The sequence below is a fragment of the Cavia porcellus genome, unplaced genomic scaffold, assembly GCF_034190915.1.
Source record: "Cavia porcellus strain 051 isolate PalLab524CR breed Dunkin Hartley unplaced genomic scaffold, mCavPor4.1 scaffold_10, whole genome shotgun sequence".
Taxonomy (NCBI): domain Eukaryota; kingdom Metazoa; phylum Chordata; class Mammalia; order Rodentia; family Caviidae; genus Cavia; species Cavia porcellus.
Window position 1 is genome coordinate 67,177,311 of NW_026947493.1, and position 5,960 is coordinate 67,183,270.

Sequence of the window (5,960 nt, forward strand, 5' to 3'; positions counted from 1 at the left end):
CGGCGTCAAGTACGCCTGGTTGCCCATGCGGCCCTGGCAGCAGCCCGTGATGGGCACAATGACCCCCAGGCTTATGCTTGGCTCGCTCGACTGGCCTACGACCGGGTCTAGATGTGGCGGGTCTTCCGCATTCCTTCCCTATTGACACCACACAGCAGGGTGGGTGAGTCAATGACGGGTAAGAGCGTGCCTCCCCAGCACGACTCGACCTAAGCCAGGCCCTACCCCATACTGCACGAAAGCCGCTGGATTACTAGAATCTGCCCAGATCTAGATGCCTCTCCGAGGGGATCACACGGAGGGGCATGAGTGCATGCCTATGTGCATCCAGGTTCCGTCCAGTTCACTCCTGGCCCTGGAAAAAGGACGAGGGTCTCAAGGCCTTGGCGGACCCAGGGGCGGCCGACCAGGGTCCAAGCCAAGGGCCTACGGTGGGCCTCAACACAGGGCATAAGCCTCTGCACTCAATCCAGGGCGGGCTGCGATGCGTACATTCATTCAAAATAAATAAAATAGGGGGAGATGTTGGGAGCCGCGGCCGAGCCTGGTCGCCTTACTTGGCGGACGTGAGGCCTGTAAGAAAGAGCAAAACCTGAGCTAGATTACCCCTCCCATTGAGTGAGCCAAGTTGGCGCCTGCTTCCTGCCCCCTGATTGCCCTGGCGACTTAAACAACCCGCTCTGTAAGATAGTCTGCCTAGCAACAACTGATGTTAGCCAGTCAGCCCGCATCGCGCGCTTTGAACTGATTGGCCACTGTTACCCTATAAAAGTGAGTGCCTCTCCCGCTACGGGAGAGAAGCACAGAGAGAGATAGTCCACCGGTAAGAAAGGACTGGTGGCAGAGCAGAGGCCTCACGGGGCCCACGCGGAGACAAATAAAGACAAGGTTGCACACCGTCAGAATCTGTCGTGTGTTTTTCCTGCCGGCCGGGAGTGACACCGACATCGTATCTCTCTTTGAATCTGTTTCATGCATTGTAATTCCTTTCGATATTCATTCAAGGTTTCCATCATTTTCCTATGCTCCTCTTTTTTGACTATGTCTTCTTTAGACATGCTGAACAATTCTTTCAGTATGTTTGTGATTTCTTCTTTTACCTGAGACATTATTTCTGATTTAACTCTTTTACAATCTCATAAAGTTGTTTCCTTACTTCAGTTGCTATCCTTTCAGAGATTTCAGGTGTGTGACTTCTGTTTCTTCCATGACTATTTCTCCCAGACTTATTCTGTGTGGGCTAGAGGTCTGAGTTTGTGTTTTGCTCCTTGTCTTGACATTCTTCTGGGTTCCTCTCAGCAAGCTGGTTGTGGGGGCCCAGACACTTACCATGTTGGCTGCCCTTAAGCAGCATAGGAGGATGGGAGAGGTACCTGGGTTCCTTTAAATCCAGATTTACAGAAAGGTAGCAAGGCATGGAGTAGGCTTCTCCAGACCTATGCAGCTACACTGGGGCTTCACTGATGATCAGGGGTGCACCAGAGGTGGGGCTGCTTCTCTTAGTCTATATGTCTATACTTGGACTCCCATGATGGTGGCAGACACACAGGGGTGTATTTGTCTGATTCTGCTAGTAGGTGATGGCTGCCTGAGGGAACCAAGGGCCTCCAATGGTGGCACAGGGCTTACCTGGCTGTGTGTCCCTGCTCCTGCTGGCTGCCTGCAGGAAAGAGCCTTCCAATGGCAGCTCCCTGAAGGTGAAGGCGAGTCTGCTGGTTCTCTCTGCCCATGCTGGCCACCTGCAGGATGTAACCTTTTGGTGGTGGCACACAGCAGGCAGAGGCAGATCTGTCTGTCTCCCTTGAACTGCACTGGGCACACAGAAGGAAGGGCCTTCTGGTCTAGAAATTTTTATACCACCTGAAACCCACACTCACACATGATGTATGCATGTAATTTCTTCCTTCTTTAGTAGAAAGTTTTGCCAATTTCCAATCATTGGTGCAAAGTACTAATAGTTCCTACTGTTTCTTAGCCTGTGTTAAAGCTTAAATATAAACAGAGAGACTACCTTTTCTTATACTTGCAAATTCACCTGCAGACCATATGGCATAGAGCCCATATAAAACATATGAAAAATGCAGTTGTATTTCTGGAAAATCCTAACAGAGTAAACAGGACAACATGAGTAATTCCACCAACCTGATGCCTAGACCATAGTGAAAAGCAGAGTGATAAACTATAAAGGAAAGTAGACAATTTTTAATGGCCACCTCCCATATAATGCTTCATTCTAAGTAAGTGTCCTTGGCAGCACCTATCCCAATGTCACACGTTAGTGAATGCCTAATAAATAGTGGCTGCCTCTGATAACACTGACAGAACACAAAGGCATTATAATGAATAGCGGGTGATAAAAATATATATAGGTAATGACTCAGTAGTGGTTGTGTCTTTATGTAGCAGTTTAGAACAATAAAACCATTATTCTGGTAGAGATGGATGAGAAAACTCAAAGTCCCTTGTCTTGTGTGAGCCCAGGAAAATGGAATTAGAATGAGAGTACACAATTCCTCTTAGTTACAGAAAAGAAGTCATTGATCATAGAGGGTTGTGTTCAAGAGTCCACACCCTCTCATTTGGAGACAAGATCAGGAAATAATCACTAGAAGGGAAGATAGTAAAAATCAACACATATGAGATTATCATCTTAAGTGATTCTAAAACCTGGTAAGTAAACATGTTGCTGCATAAACTCAGCATCCACCAAGACCAACAGCTAAGGGTGAGAACGTGGAGAATGAAAGATCTAACCTAATCCACTGCACTTGAGCCCAGTGTAGGATGTATCAACAAAGAAGAACTGTACAGGTAGTAAAGGAAAATGATGTGCGGGTCAGTGTATGTCCCATATCAAACCAGGGATAGACACTGTATTAATAAATGTTGCTGTTATAGAAAGAATCACTCTGCTTTGGGAAGTAAGTGTAAATAATCCAGCCATACGAAGCCAGCATAAGACAGAAAACTATCGACTGAATTGCGGATAGAAAAAAGAGTCTAAGAAGCAAACTCATACTAAGTTTTTTTTAGGGCCAGATGAAGTGAATATGGTGAATGTCTAAATTTTAAAAATTTATTTCACTAAAAGATCTATCGCCATTAATCCCCTTCAAAATACCTACTTTGCTTCATACATTCTTATTCTATCATTCTTGTCACTTTCTGAAGCAGTTCTGACAATCCTATTTCATGAATGTCTTTAGTTGTAGTGTCATTACTGCCTCAGTGGTCTGAATTGATGTAAAATATTTATGGTTATTTTGACTTTGGGGAAGAGCCAGATCCAGTGAATACAGTGCATGAGGACACAGCCTAATATTTTTATGTCAGTCTATCCATCAGATGACGTTCAGCAGCATCACTTACCATATTTTTTATCAAGCCCTGTAAAGACACAAAAAAAGGACTTCCAGAACTTCTTCAGCCCAGATGCGGAGAAAATGGCAGCACGGTGGCAGCTGAGGCCCAGGTGGCGAACTGAGCCCAAAATGGAGGAAGAAAGCAGCCCACCCAGCATGCCAAGCAGCAACAAGGACCTGGCCTGAGGGGTGAAGGAGAAGGACCTACTCAGAACGAGAAGAGGAAGGAGAAAAATATAAAAAGAGGAGGCGATTGCTTTGAGCCATATGACAATCTGACTGAAAGGTACCACACCTTCACTACGAACATACTTTTCAATGCAAAGTGACAGTCACTTAAAGACCTGTTTAAAGAAAAGCTGGAGAAGTGACATTTGTAGAGCTCTTTATGGCTGCTGGAGAAAAGTCAAGGGGATGTGCTGTGCTTCAGTTCAAGAAGAAAACAAGCACAAAAAAGGATGCTGAAGTCCTAAAAAGCATAGTCTGAGTGGAAGATCACAGAAAGTCAAACAAGATCCTGACGGTGAACATGCCAGGAGAGTAATGCAAAGATTGGAAGGCTTAGAAGCACAAGGAGATTTGGTTGGAAGATCTGTAGCAAATCTGGATAATAAAGTTGGCTGGCAAACAGAAGGAAGTATTTAGTATGGCCAATGTGGTTGTCCGAGCAGACATTCTGAAGGATAAAGATGGAAAAGGTTGTGGAATAGGCAGTGTGGCTTTTGAACATCCTTTGAAGCTGTGTAAGCTATAACCATGTTTGATGACCTGCTCTTGGACAGACCAATGCATGTCAAAATGGATGAGAAGACCTTACCAAAAGGAGACTTTCCTTCCCAAATGTCTAAAGCAAATTCCCCATGGAAATGGTGGTACTGGCATAGGGTTAAGTGCAAGAGAGCTTCCTACTGATGCCAATCACCTGAACAAAGGCATTGGAATGGGAACAGAGGCCTGCAGGAATGGGAGTGGAAGGCTTAGGATTTGGAATAAATAAAATAGAAAGAATCTAGGCCCCGTCGGTGGTGGCATGGAAAACACGGGGCAGATAAATAAAACCCTAAGTAATGCACTGAAGAGAGGAGAGATCAGGGCAATGCAGGGAGGAGGTGGAAATGGAGGCAGTGTCCCTGAGACTGAGAGGATGGGTCCTGGCATTGACCACATTGAGGGTGCTGGCATGGAGTGCATGGCCAGAGGGCTGGGCCACCACATGGATTGTGTAGGCTCTGAGATCCAGCATATGGGTCTGGTCATGGACCACATGGGCTCACTGATCTTTGACCACAGAGCTTCAAGCATTAAGCAAATGGGCCAAACCATGGAGGGGACTGACTCTGGCATGGACTACATGGGTTCCAGCATGGGCTTCAGCCCAAAGCACATGGCTGCACCCATCAACTGTGTGGGCCAAACCACCGAGAACATGGGCTCTGATGTGAAGCACATGGGCCCTGCTGTCGAGAGCATGGGCTTCAGCATGGAGCACATGGGGCCCACAGGATGGGGCCTGGCCTGATCCACAGGGGTCCTGTGATGGATCACATGGCCACCAGCCTAGAACGGATGGGTGCCATCAACCTAGAGAGTGTGAGTCTGATTATGGGTGACAGTGGTGTGCCAGCTTTGATCGTGCCATCAAGGTAGAATGTAGAAACTTTAGAGGAAGCTTTTCAGGTTCCTTTGGCAAAGCCGAAGGGCATGCTCCTGAGGTGATATGTGAGAAATCTTCCATTTGATTTTACATGGAAGAGGCTAAAGGACAAATTCAACGAGTGTGGCTGTGTGTTCTAGCTGGCATCAAGATAGAGAACAGGAAGTTCTCTATCAGACTTAAATCAAGTTAAGAGATTTGCAATATTTTAATAAGTCTAATATCATTAGATTTTCAAAAAATTAATGCTGTTAGACTGATTAAAATGTTAGTTTTTAATTTGATTAAAATATTAGCTTTTTGAAAAATTATTGATGGCAAAGACTTTAGAGAAGAGAGAAATTGTCATATACTAGCTGTTGGAATATAAATTGCTTCAATAATAGATTGATTGATTGACTGATTGATTTAACATTGTTAGTGATAGCTTGGCTACAGTGTCAGTTTTTTCCAGAAATTCTACTTCCTACCATACACTGTCAAATACAAAAAGTGTATGTTGTAATGATATTCATTGTAACATTTCCTACAATAACAAAATAATAAAAACAGGTTAAATGTCCATCTGAAGAGAAACAACTAAATAAGGATAAATCTATACAAAGGATTACTATATGGCTATTTAAAATTATGGCATACACTAAAGTATTGAGATAAAATAATCACCATGATCTATTGGCAAGTGAAGATAATACATTACTAAACAATATAAATATGATTATTCCATTATCATTTTTCAAAATCTTAAGTATATATGCTGGGCATGGTTTATACATGAATGAGAAGCAGTAAAAAAAAATGTAAGACATTAGCAAGAATTATGATTAGAGCCCTGCGTTAGTCACTTTTCTCATTGCTGAGACAAAACACCTGCATCCCAAAGTTAAGGAAGTAAAGGTTTATTATAGCTACAATTTGTACAAATTTCAGACCATAACTGGCTG

The 5,960-nt window shown here is 44.1% G+C and overlaps 1 pseudogene; it reads left to right on the top strand.

Moving 5' to 3' along the window:
• The first annotated feature begins 3,443 nt into the window (after nucleotides 1–3,443).
• Nucleotides 3,444–5,156, top strand: LOC100735987 (heterogeneous nuclear ribonucleoprotein M-like; annotated as a pseudogene).
• The last annotated feature ends 804 nt before the right edge of the window (nucleotides 5,157–5,960 follow it).